Below are 13,704 nucleotides of genomic sequence, written 5' to 3'. Positions count from 1 at the left end.
CGACTACAGCTTGGCCTTCAATACCATAGCGCCCTATAAGCTCATTACAAAGCTCACGGCCCTGGGTCTGAACTCCTCCCTATGCAACTAGGTCCTGGACTTCCTGACGGGCCACCCCCAGGTGGTGAAGGTAGGCAACATTACCTCCTCGACACTGATTCTCAACATGGGGGCCCCACAAGGGTACGTCTTCAGTACCCTCCTGTATTCCCTGTATGCCCACGAATGAGTGGCTTCACATAGTTCCAACGCCATCATCAAGTTTGCTGACGACACTATAAGAAAAATCACAGCTGGAGACATTAAATCAATAAATCATTGATTACATTGATTTGGGACCTTTTATCGTGTTGCACAAAATATAATCTGCATTACACCAGATACCAGTGGTTTTACACTCCAAATCATGACCCCCCTCCTCTTCAGAACAACACTGCAATCGTGAGCTATAAATTTGACGACTTATCTCCTATGGCTGTGTGAGTGGAGCAGGCAGATGTTATGGGTGTGGAGAGGGAGCCTCAGACTTTCCCGATTTGGGATACATTCTGACTTCATGTCATTACATGTAACAGCGCTGTTCCAGATGAGGTCAAATAGATTGGCAAATAGCAGCTTTAAGAAGCCATCAGCCGCTCCTGATTAAGTATAGGCTTTCTATAGCAGGCCAGCCATTGGTTTTGGCTAATTAGTGGAGTGAAGGGTTCCTGGTTGCTGGACTGGGCCAGAGCTGGGCCACATCTTCAGTCCCGACCACACCGCGGGAACAGCAGGTATTAATAGCCCAACGATTGTTCTGGACATTTCAATTAAGGCCTGAAACAAGACCCAACATGGGACAGGACAACGGAGTCTGGTGTGTGTGTGTTCGGTTTTTTAGTAAGCTGGAGTGGGGGTTTCTGGTTGGATGGTTTGGAAGAGTCTATACCGTCTACCGTCTTACCGTCATGTCATAGCATCCACAGGAACGTCATCAACAGTCTGTATTTGTTATTCTGACAAATTAGTCGAACACACACACATACGCGCACAGTCACACACACACACTAACAGGGTCTATGATAGTGTCCATGTACCGATCTGCAGATGAGAAGGAAAGATGGAGAAAAAGAAGAGAAGTGAGGGGGAGAGAGGGGAGAAAGGGGGAGAGAGAGGGAAGGCAAAAGAAAGAGAGAGGGGGAGGGAAGGAGAGAGGGCACAATGAGTCACACTTGTTAGTGAGTGTCACAGTGTCAGGGATCGTGACAGAGTCCAGACGCTAGACACCAGCTGCAGTGCCTCGTAAATAGACTGCTGTCTCGCAGGCACACACAAACACACACATATCCACAGACAGACTCACTTCTTGTGCTCAAATCCAGTTAAAGTGCCAGAATCCAACGTCAGCCATGCCTAAAGAGGAGAGGGGGTAGGGACTTACAAGATCCTTATTCAAGCCAATAGAACACCATATTTCCAAATTATCAACAATCCATAAAAAAAGCCCATGAGAAAAAGTGATCAAGTTCAGCCCAGGACTGACATTGAGACGAGCCCCAACACGTGTGTCTGTATCGGTGCATCTGTGTGGCTCAGTATCTGTGCGTCTAGTGCGCGCGCGTTTGTAATGGGGTATTCCCCCTTCTCCCAGCCCTGTGATAATGAGGGGGGTAATGTGCTTCATCTGTCCCAGGGGGGGAGTCTTGCTGGAGGTTAGGGGTTAAACGCGCTGGGCCGTTCCTGCTGAGGCAGCGCTCTGTAAAGTGCAAGGTTTCATTGTACCAGATACAGAATGAAACTCCTGCACATTAGTCACGGTAGTAACAGCAAAGATTCCTCACTGTGCTTAACTCCTTCTGCACCGCAGCCCAACTACAGCCAGATACAGGCAAGGATGCAACTGTTACCATGCACGTACTGTAACTCAACATACACATCAAATGTGCATGAGACTGAAAGCAAGGGCCGCTGGGCCGATGGAACACGGGATCAGATTCATCAGCTCATCAAGGAGGAGTCACAAAGTGACTTCTGAGTAGCCTTTTCTCTTTCTCCCCTCTCTTTGTTTCTCTTCTTCCTCAGTCTTCTTCTCCATGGTGTTGAGCAACCCTCCCACGGCGGGCCAGGGCCGGGCTACAGTATACACTACACTCTCTCTCTGTGGCCTGGGAGGAGCTGAGGAGGTGGTGAAGGTAAACAGACCCTTACCCCAGTTAGTTAGAGTTACTGTATGCATCATCATCATCAGAGAGCGAGAGAGAGCCTCAGTCAACTCCACCACAAGACACAGAGTGGCGCAATGACAGACAGACTAGCAACATCGACAAACTCATAACACAGAGACACAATTGTCATTGTGAAGAAAGGTGATTTAGGTTCCTTATTCGACACAATTACACCCGCTCACAGAGTTTCTGTGGTCTCAGTAGTCCAAACAATCTTCCTGGATTTGTGTACTCAAAAAAACAAGCAATATTTACAGTGTGAAACGAAGATAGTGCTTATTACTGTACTCTTGCTGCAATCTTGTTTCTGACTCATAACCCCCAAAAAGCAACAGGCTTTGACTGGATAGCGTTCTACTGAGGGTTCAACTCAGAAGACCAAGAAGGCTTCTGTCCTCTCCACATCTACTTTCCTTCATCCACACTGATCTGTAACAACTAGACAAGTGAAAGAGAATACCCTTGAATACACACACACACACACACACACACACACACACACACACACACACACACACACACACACACACACACACACACACACACACACACACACACACACACACACACACACACACACACACACACACACACACACACACACACACACACAAACGCTTTCATAACCTCTGTGTTGTGTAGACATCTGCGTTGGCTCAGAGTCTCTCTCCAGACCATTTGTTCGGTGCAAAAAGAAAAACGCAATTTGATCCTAATTAGATCAAAATGTACACTGTAGCATGAAATACGTGGTGATCAGTACAGAGGACCAGAGACTTGTGCTGTTTGTTTTCATTAGGCCACGTCTCATAGAACAATACACTGACATTTCTATTCTAACTAAACAATAAACCCAGCTGAGACTCCACATGTTGTTTCTGGCCATACGCTGAAGAATAACAAAACAACAATTATAAACTGGCTGATTTGAGCCCTGAATACTGATTGGCTGACAGCCATGGTATATTAGACCGTATACCACGGGTATAACAAAACATTTATTTTTACTGCTCTAATTACATTGGTAACCAGTTTATAATAGCAATAAGGAACATCGGGGGTTTGTGGTATATGGTCAATATACCACGGCTAATATACCTCTGCGTTGCGTCGTGCCTAAGAACAGCCCTTAACCGTGGTATATTGGCAATATACCACGCCCCCTCGGGCCTCTCTCATTACAAGTCCACTTACTATCAACAGCACTATCAGCACCAGGTATTAATATGAACATGTGACAGGGACTAGTGAGGGAGGTATACCGAGAGACTCCACCATCTATTTCCACACACTAGGGAAGTGACAGAGGACCTATTACAGAACCAGGTTTGTCACACTGAAACACACACACCGTGACAGTACACAGAGGTGTGTGGGGGATTGGCAGAGGACGGGGGTGGGGTGTGAGGGGAGCCCTTACCCCGGGCTTGTCACAGAGATGCAGGCTGTTGAAGGAGTCCACTGCGAACACCTCCCCATCCGGTGACCAGGACATGGAGGTCACAGGGTAGTCATGAAGACAAGGACGTGTAGAGCAGACGACCATAGCTGTCCCACACCTGAGAGAGAGAAGGAGGGAGATGACGGAAGGAGGGGGAGTGAGCGAGAGAGAGGTGGGAGAAGGAACAGGGTCAATTACACAGTGTTGTAACTGTGTGATGCACACATTATAACATAGACAATCATTTTTGGATCATGGGACACACTTCACCTTGTATTTACAGTCTTCTCCACTTGACAGTATCAGGTCATTCACAGAGTTCCAGTCCGCCTTCAGAATGGTCCCATCATGGGACTTCCACTGGGGAGAGGACGGGATGGAGGGAGCGAGGAACAAGGGAGAGAGGAGAGAGCAGAGAGAGAGCAGATGTTTATGCAAGAGCAGGGATATTCTCCAAACACAACCAATACAATCAGGATCGCACCTCAGTTAACCAGTCCCAGGCTCTGCCCCACACCTGAGAGACAGAGGGAGGGAAAGAAAGAGAGAGAGGGGGGAAGTGGGGGTAGATGGGGAGAAGGGGAGAGAGGTTGAATGAGAGAGGGGGGTAGATGGGGAGAAGGGGATAGAGGTTGAATGAGAGAGGGGGGCCCAGGTCCATATCAATATACTACACGCTGGGCTGCAGGCTAATATGACTCTGAGTTTTTTTGTTGTCAAGGACAAGCAGGAGAAGACTGCAGGGAGAGTTCACACACAGGAGACATGATAAAGCAAATACAGGGGAGAGGAGAGGGTTCTTATCAGAAGGAGCATAGAGGACAAGAAGAGAGAGAGCTAGAGCTGAAGGTCGAGCGAGGTGCTCTCTCTGACAGCCTCCCAGTCTGCTCTGTGTTAATGTAATAGCGTGGACTTGGCTCTAATTGGAAACAGGGCAGACTTCACAGGTCGCCACGGGGACGAGATCACACACACGACCTCGTCAGAGACCCCATTACATCTCTGTAATACACACACACACTAACTAACTCACACACCCCAGCGTTCGCCAAGTGACTTACTGACACATCCTGATGTGCTGCTTATTGTTCAGCATACTGAATGGGACTGGGGAAATCTTCAGAATAGTTTCCCCTTCAAAAATTCAGGAAAGGTTGGACAGTCACACACGTCAAATGCTCATGAGATGTATCGACCAACAGATAACCAGAGGCATGTGCCATAAAAGGAGGACAAGAGGAGTCAACTCAGTCATTATCTCCTTTCTCCTCCTACCATGTGAAGGTTATCACTACAACTCCTGATCTCCGCCTCCCCAAACCCCTCTCCCTCCCACGGGTCTGTCTCTCCCAGAGGGAGCAGGGGGGTGAGGTGAGGGGGTTATAGGAGTTGGGGGATGGGGGGGATTGCAGGGGTCACAGAGTTGTGCAGGGGGCTTCTCCATACACAGCCAGCTGTTGCTCTGCTCAGGGGGGGGTGAAGGGGTGGTGAGGTGAGAGGGGTGAAGGGGGGAACACTAAACCCTCTGGTGTTTACTCAGGGTCCCAGGCACAATTCAGTGCCAAAAAGAACAATAAACAAATGTACATGAACAAGGAAAATACTCACTGTAGTGCGAGGTCTTCAATCCCCACACACACAGTCACACTTACAGTACCTGTTGGACCTTGGTTGCAGGGGCCTGATTATCAGCAGTCTGCCTGACGTGTACAGGATCCTATCAGAGTCCGGGCTCCAGGCCACCGAGTACACAGGAGACCCTGAGGGAGAGAGACACACACACACACGCACACACGCACACACACACACGCACACACGCACACACACACACAGCAGGAGAGGTGAGGAATCACACTGCTGAGCAATGTTCATGTGATTAAACAATAACTTTTATAATAGTATTTCCATAACACAACCATTAAAAATGATGAAAACTGAAACTTGTTTAAGGCCATTTCACAGTTGCATCTCCTCCTCAAACAGCGTGACATATAATAGTAAGTAATTCTGTCAGTAGAAGATCCACTAGTTACTTGACTCTGGTTTCATGAAAGCATTGACTAGCTATCACACAGAGTTTGCCTCGAGGCAGTCCTTATCAAACAGGGAGAAGTGCTTGGTATGCCTTACAAACACAGAGACGGAGACACTGCAGTAGCTGGAGGAGATTGCATTTCTCATTTCTACACCACAGCAGTGTCATACTTACTCTGAGGGTTCACTTCGTACAGCCTGTAGGAATGGGATTTAGTATGTAAAGCTTGCTTCAATCCTGCAGACCTGGCTATGTGTCACAGCAAGACAGCTGAGCGTTAAGAGAAACCTACCTAAAACGTGTGTGTGTGAGTGAGAGAGGGAGGGAGGGAGGGAGGGAGAGAGAGGAAGGCTGACATTTAACCCTGCTCCAGGTGCTTGCTGTTTCTCACAAATGCTAAGAGGTCACATGATTGCGGGCTGACAATGAGAGACGGCTGAGACGAGTTCTCTCTGCCCCCCCTCCTCCTCCCTCTCTCTTTCTCCCCCTCTCCCACACAAATGGGACATGGTTACATCATCGCACTCAAGACTCACAACAATGGCCCCCAGCTGTACCTGTGACTCCTGCAGTGTGTGTGTGTGTGTGTGTGTGTGTGTGTGTGTGTGTGTGTGTGTGTGTGTGTGTGTGTGTGTGTGTGTGTGTGTGTGTGTGTGTGTGTGTGTGTGTGTGTGCGTGCGTGCGTGCGTGCGTGCGTGCGTGCGTGCGTGTGCATAAGGGGGAACAGCACCTGCACAGACTGCATCTGCAGTGTGGACGAGGTGTCTACACCTGTTAGGAGACACCACCAGTTCCTCCATACGCTCTACAAATCTGTATGTGCAACAGCGGCTGTGCAGCTCACTCCCTCTCAAGCCTGTCCAGTCAATGCCATGGTTCACAATCACAACAGCACAAACGGTCACATTAAACAGAGGACTGAGGGAGAAATAGAGCCCGTTCATTTGGCAGAATGCATCCACTCCACATCAACGCAGAAATGTTGAGAACACTGAAGATATTTCAAATGGCAGAATGAATCAATTAATAAGAGACCCATTTGCATGCGAGTACTGGATAGAGAGATTTATCATTAAGAGTCTTTTTTTATAGATTTTAATAAAACTCCACTCCAATAAACCTTTAAAACTTTATGGTGCTTTTAATAAAAATGGAACTGGAGGATTGGCTGCAATTTCAACCGTATCCAGCAGCATTACACCCTAATAGTCCAACACACACACACACACACCTCTCCCTCTGCCAGATTGTCATCTTAAATCATCTGGCTGGACTAAATCACTTAACACAAAGGCCATCTTTCAGATCATCGCACCGGCCTAGTTTACAGCAGTTTCAAATACACACAGACACACACTGTACGCACACACACAAATCCCGACTGTGGAAGTAAATTTGAAAGTCAAAAAATTGTAAGAACATGAGGCATATCCTGGAGTGCTTTAAACTGTATTAGTCTATATATATGTACGGTGACGACATTATCTAGATTACTATATAACCTCTGTTCTCAGAGCTGTCTAATGGCAGCGCATCATGCTCCACTTGGGGTCAACCAAAAGCTCAGTTTAAGCAGAGAAACTTTTGTGTCATGGCACAGAGGGAAGGGCTCCCTGAATACACATGAACAGTATTGTGCCCCTCTGTGACAAGCCTTTTCCCTTTTCATCAGATCCCTTTCTCTCTCTCTCTCTCTCTCATCCAGTGAGGTGCCCTCAAAAGCAGAAGAGGCCTTAATGAACACTGCAGTCTGTGTATGAGAATATAATTGGAGGCTGTGTTGCCTTATGTTTACAAAATGTCCACCAGTGCAGTCTATCTCCCTGTAACTCACGTGGCTGTGTTCATGGGTTTGACCTCATTACAACTGTCCCAGGCCCGGCCCAAGCCACAGCAGCAGCAGGTCCTCTGACTGGGCACACCAGAGTGTGAGAGAACTACCGACGGCTTGAGAAAGCACCAGGGTGACACACTCAGCCCCTATGATTAATAGCGTGCATCCTCACTCACACATGGATAGTGAAATAACATCCTAGTTCCAAATTGAGATTTCAAAATTAGTTCAGTGATTCATTCAATAAGTACAGTGATTAATTCAGTGAAAGCCAATATCAATATACATGTTGTGTGTAAAAGCACATTCAGTACTTGGACTGGTTCTGTTAGAGAGTAACGGAACCACCTGTAGGTGACTTTACAGACAGGGACATGTTAGTGTTAACCACACAGCACCAGCAGGCGTCCACATGCTTCCTATCCAAAACAGTTTGTGCATATATTATGATGACATTTTGGGATGTTTAAGTTCCATTTGGTCTTCAGCGAGGGTTTTGTCGACTGTTCGTGCACACAACATTTTTTTCTTGAGGCAAACCGAAGTCAGTAGACAAAGTCTATGCCCTGTTGATTGGTCAACAGTAGGGATTATTCAATTAAGTATTTGTTGTTTTCATGCACATTTTTTCACTTGAGAAATACTGAACCAAACATCTTAGTTAGATGTAAAATTGCGCGACTAAAATGTCCTTGGAATATATGTCAAAATAATTACAGATTTCTTGAGTTATTGTGGGATTAATTCTGACTATTTTGAGGAAGCGTATACTGGCTATGGCATATGAAGAAGGACAAACAGAACTATTGCCGAAAAGGTATTTTAAGGGAGTATGCGAGCACAGTTGTTCAGTTCGACTAGGCGCCAGCTGAACTGAAGCATGCTGACAACACCGGGCTGGAAGATTAGCATACACACACACACCGCTCACATACACCTCTTCACACAGAGAGAGTGCAATGCTGGCTCTACACTGTGGAGCAACTGCACCACAAAAACTACAGGGCCCCATTCTGACAAAACAGGAAATTGTTAAAAGGGACAATATTGGTGGCTGCATTTGTTTCAAAACAAAGTGTGGCTATGCACTACGAGTCTGCTGCACTGCAAATTAGTTTTGAAATACAGTCATTTCTGAGCTGAGTGTTTGAAAGGATAGTCTTAAACTTTTTTTCCTAGTAATCTTACCTGGCCAAGGTGGACCTCAGCATGCCACTCTTAGACCAGATCTTGACGTGCCCGTCCTCCCAAGCTGAGGAAACAACATCAACAATCTAAGTTACAACCTGCGGCAATTATAACAAACTTGTTACTGAGCAGCGTATCACATTTGAGTGTTCTTGTTGTGTGTGTTTATTACCCTGTGTATCCCTCACCTGTGATGAGAGCGGTCCCGTCGTAGTCCTGGCTAACACAGCTCCTTTGTGGGCCTCCGCACTCTTCTCAATACAGCCCATCTTAAGAGGCCAGGTGGAGCTTACCTACAGACGGACAACAAAACCGACAGGTAGAAGACAGGTACAGTCCATTAGATATGAAGGAAATATACTGTCTAAACGGTCTCTCCATTTCTAAATCTCACTCGAGAGGCAACAAACAGTCAAAAGGCACGATAAAAGCATATGGCATGATGTGAGGAGAGTTAATAAATACAAAAGACTAGGAATATAGGCACTCGGCCTCACACATAAACAAACAAACTGAGATAAACACACAGAATTGTAACCCATAGAGTCAGGTTCCAATACATAATGCCTTTTGTTCCACTGTCCTGGTTGGTAGCTACCTCCCGAAGACACGTTTTTTTTTTTACACAAGACGGAAGAATGAAAGCAAAGTCTCTCTGCTGCTTAAATGAAACAGTTTCCTATCTGCTAGAGACGGGGAGCGATCAGGCATGGAGACAGTTATCAAAGACACTAGCCTACCATATACTTTGTGGCGGTGAGTATTAAAAAATACAGAGTGTTCTATGTAATTTCTGGTTGCCTAAAACTGCAAATCAGCATGATGCTTCTCTCTCCAGTTTCTATATTTGGATGTCCTAACAAATGTGAATGTCGCCGACCCAGAAAAACAGGTAGTGTGTATACGGCCATGCTGTATTAAAAAGGACACTTAGAATTAAAATAGCCTTTTGAAAATGTCAATTCTATTAAAGACCTGACTGTTAAACACCACATTCAAACTGCTCCCAGCATTTGCTCTATGTCTGTCAGTACTATGAACCAAAACCATTTTTGACATATCGCCTCAGACAGAGGCCCACGCACCAAATGAGGTTGGAGAAAGCCACAAAAGTTACTATAGATGTTCCCCACCCACCAAAGCTATACATCTGTGGTTTCTATTTAACCATTTCATAGCAATGTGAAGTTTCACTGACATTAAAAACAGAAACCAGAAAAATATGCCGTTACAAGCTGCAGTGGAGCATTTTGCCAATCCACCCCAACATGTTGAGGTTGCTGAGCATTAGGATATAGGACTATTACACCAAAAACATATACACTGCCTCTCCGTAGAGGAGACCAATGACTTGCTCTAAAAAGTAGTCGATTGTGACAATATTACCTATATGATGACTATAATCATTCTGTACCAGAAAGACAGATGCAAACATTTTCATGACTACATGGTCTGCCAGGGAAAATTGTTGCTTCAGTTTGTGGGTGTGTTTATGCAACCCTACACTGCCATTAACATTGTGACCACACGTCGCCTGCCATCGCCGCACATCTCCACTCTGTGTGTTTAGAGCTGATATAGACAGAGCCCTCTACAAGGAATCAGGTTTGAGGACTTAGCGAGGTAACTTTTGTCATCTCTGAGTTCAACTTGGGATAACCGGTACCATTTAACCGGTACATTTCTATGACAATGAATCCTTCAGAACTAACCTGATCCGGGCAGGCTAACTCAGGGCTAACTCCATTTATCCTGAATGAAGTGTCTGAGCCATGAGTTGAGGACCAATGAAATCAGATACCATCCCTCTCGCAAAGATTGTGTCATCATCCTCTTCATCTGAGGAAGACGGCAGATCAAATATTTTATTCAAATTTTTTTTTGCGTGTAAAAAAGTAATGTTAAAATATATATCGCATTACACATTTAGTAGACAGCATTTGCTTTCCAAACTGTACATTTTTCCCGTGATTGAAAGAAGGCAAACCGACAGCCGCAACCAACCATAGACATACAGTGTAATGCATAGATGGCAGTTCCCATTCAAGTCAAGACAGGCAGCCATTGTTAGTGTACGCATGAGTTTAACAGTCAAAATGCCAGGGTTAGAGACTCCCAAACCCTTCTATGGATTATAAATACAGGGCCTTCAGAAAGTATTCAGACCCCTTTACTTTTTCCACGTTTTGTTACGTTACAGCCTTATTCTAAAATAGATTAAATAAAACTACTTCCTCATCAATCTATACACAATACCCAATAATGACAAAGCGAAAACAAGTTTTTAGAAATGTTTGCAAATTTATTAAAACCAAAAAACAGAAATACCTTACATACATATGTATTCAGACCCTTTGCTACGAGTCTCGAAATTGAGCTCAGGTGCATCCTGTTTCCAGTGATCATCCTACAAACGACCCTAGGCACACAGCCAAGACAAATCAGGAGTGGCTTCGGTACAAGTCTCTGAATGTCCTTGAGTGGCCCAGCCAGAGCCTGGACTTGAACCCGATCTAACATCTCTGGAGAGACCTGAAAATAGCTGTGCAGCAACGCTCCCCATCCAACCTGACAGAGCTTGAGAGGATATGCAGAGAAGAATGGGAGAAACTCCCCGAATACAGGTGTGCCAAGCTTATAGCATCATACCTAATAAGACTCAAGGCTGTAATCACTGCCAAAGGTGCTTCAACAAAGTACTGAGTAAAGGGTCTGAATACTTAAGTACAGTCGTGGCCAAATGTTTTGAGAATGACACAAATATGAATTTTCACAAAGTTTGATGTTTCAGTGTCTTTAGATATTTTTGTCAGATGTTACTATGGAATACTGAAGTATAATTACAAGCATTTCATAAGTGTCAATGGCTTTTATTGACAATTACATGAAGTTGATGCAAAGAGTCAATATTTGCAGTGTTGACCCTTCTTTTTCCTCTGCAATCCGCCCTGGCATGCTGTCAATTAACTTCTGGGTCACATCCTGACTGATGGCAGCCCATTCTTGCATAATCAATGCTTGGAGTTTGTCAGAATTTGTGGGGTTTTGTTTGTCCACCCGCCTCTTGAGGATTGACCACAAGTTCTCAATGGGATTAAGGTCTGAGGAGTTTCCTGGCCATGGACCCAAAATATTGATGTTTTGTTCTCTGAGCCACTTAGTTATCACTTTTGCCTTATGGCAAGGTGCTCCATCATGCTGGAAAAGGCATTATTTGTCACCAAACTGTTCCTGGATGGTTGGGAAAAGTTGCTGTCGGAGGATGTGTTGGTACCATTCTTTATTCGTGGCTGTGTTCTTAGGCAAAATTGTGAGTGAGCAATTTCCTTGCAGGTAGCCATGGTTGACAGAGGAAGAACAATGATTCCAAGCACCACCCTCCTTTTGAAGCTTCCAGTCTGTTATTCGAACTCAATCAGCATGACAGAGTGATCTCCAGCCTTGTCCTCGTCAACACTCACACCTGTGTTAACGAGAGAATCACTGACATGATATCAGCTGGTCCTTTTGTGGCAGGGCTGAAATTCAGTGGAAATGTTTTCTTGGGATTCAGTTCATTTGCATGGCAAAGAGGGACTTTGCAATTAATTACAATTCATCTGATCACTCTTCATAACATTCTGGAGTATATGCAAATTGCTATCATACAAACTGAGGCAGCAGACTTTGTGAAAATTAATATTTGTGTCATTCTCAAAACTTTTGGCCATGACTGTAAATATAATATTTCAGTTTTAAATGTAATAAATGAGCAAACACCAAATCCAACATTAACGATAAGTAATAAAATAAAGATGGCACTACTAAAAAGCTATTTCACACCATAGCCTGCTGAATTTTCAAGATATATTTTCTTTCATTTTGATTTCGACACAAATTTAAATGTGTCACTGACTCGCCCATGGATTGATGTTTCAGCATTGTTTCAAAGAACTTGACGTTTGAGTAACCACGTGCGACATACCTGTTTGAGTCAGCGGCAGGCGGATGAGCAATATCCACCTTCATAGTACGGCTGAAGCCTGACCTGGAATGTGCAGCAAACTGAAGATGGCTAGCTTTATAAAAGCCTGAGTAGATCTAACTTGCTTCGTAGTATACCACTTAACATCTGGACACACAAAGAGCTTGTTAACCAGAGACATTTCACACAAACCATGTAGTTATGTACCTTGGGACTCATATCCTCTTTCACCTACCTAATTCAATATCAATCTGTCTTGTTGAATAATGTGAGAAAGTATCAGTTTTAAAATTCAACATTTATTTTCTATGTTAACGGTGCCATAAACATGTTGAGCACTTTTTGGTTATCAAAATCTCTTACGAGAAAATCATTATTGGTGACTTGCCGTCAGTACTGGTGAGCACAAAGATTACATTTACATTACATTTAAGTCATTTAGCAGACGCTCTTATCCAGAGCGACTTACAAATTGGTGCATTCACCTTATGACATCCAGTGGAACAGCCACTTTACAATAGTGCATCTAAATCTTTTAAGGGGGGTGAGAAGGATTACTTATCCTATCCTAGGTATTCCTTAAAGAGGTGGGGTTTCAGGTGTCTCCGGAAGGTGGTGATTGACTCCGCTGTCCTGGCGTCGTGAGGGAGTGTGTTCCACCATTGGGGAGCCAGAGCAGCGAACAGTTTTGACTGGGCTGAGCGGGAACTGTACTTCCTCAGTGGTAGGGAGGCGAGCAGGCCAGAGGTGGATGAACGCAGTGCCCTTGTTTGGGTGTAGGGACTGATCAGAGCCTGGAGGTACTGAGGTGCCGTTCCCCTCACAGCTCCGTAGGCAAGCACCATGGTCTTGTAGCGGATGCGAGCTTCAACTGGAAGCCAGTGGAGAGAGCGGAGGAGCGGGGTGACGTGAGAGAACTTGGGAAGGTTGAACACCAGACGGGCTGCGGCGTTCTGGATGAGTTGTAGGGGTTTAATGGCACAGGCAGGGAGCCCAGCCAACAGCGAGTTGCAGTAATCCAGACGGGAGATGACAAGT

The 13,704-nt window shown here is 45.2% G+C and overlaps 1 protein-coding gene across 17 annotated transcripts in view; it reads right to left on the bottom strand.

The window, feature by feature from the left end:
• Positions 1-13,704, bottom strand: part of LOC118377542 (uncharacterized) — a 107,503-nt gene that overhangs the window by 92,083 nt on the left and 1,716 nt on the right. For 15 of the 17 annotated variants that reach the window (XR_008139884.1, XR_008139873.1, XR_008139868.1 and 12 more), the window contains exons 1-6: positions 10,415-13,197; positions 8,891-8,995; positions 8,703-8,766; positions 5,303-5,405; positions 3,916-4,005; positions 3,625-3,763 (exon numbers count right to left, since the gene is read on the bottom strand). The gene's annotated coding sequence lies outside the window, so the exon portion shown is untranslated. Of the gene's footprint in view, positions 1-3,624; positions 3,764-3,915; positions 4,006-5,297; positions 5,406-8,702; positions 8,767-8,890; positions 8,996-10,414; positions 13,198-13,704 lie in introns of those variants that run through there. The other 2 variants (XM_052522650.1, XM_052522606.1) reach the window with 2 other exon arrangements.

The sequence above is a fragment of the Oncorhynchus keta genome, chromosome 1, assembly GCF_023373465.1.
Source record: "Oncorhynchus keta strain PuntledgeMale-10-30-2019 chromosome 1, Oket_V2, whole genome shotgun sequence".
NCBI classification, from domain to species: domain Eukaryota; kingdom Metazoa; phylum Chordata; class Actinopteri; order Salmoniformes; family Salmonidae; genus Oncorhynchus; species Oncorhynchus keta.
This window is presented reverse-complemented; position numbering and strand designations above follow the sequence as displayed.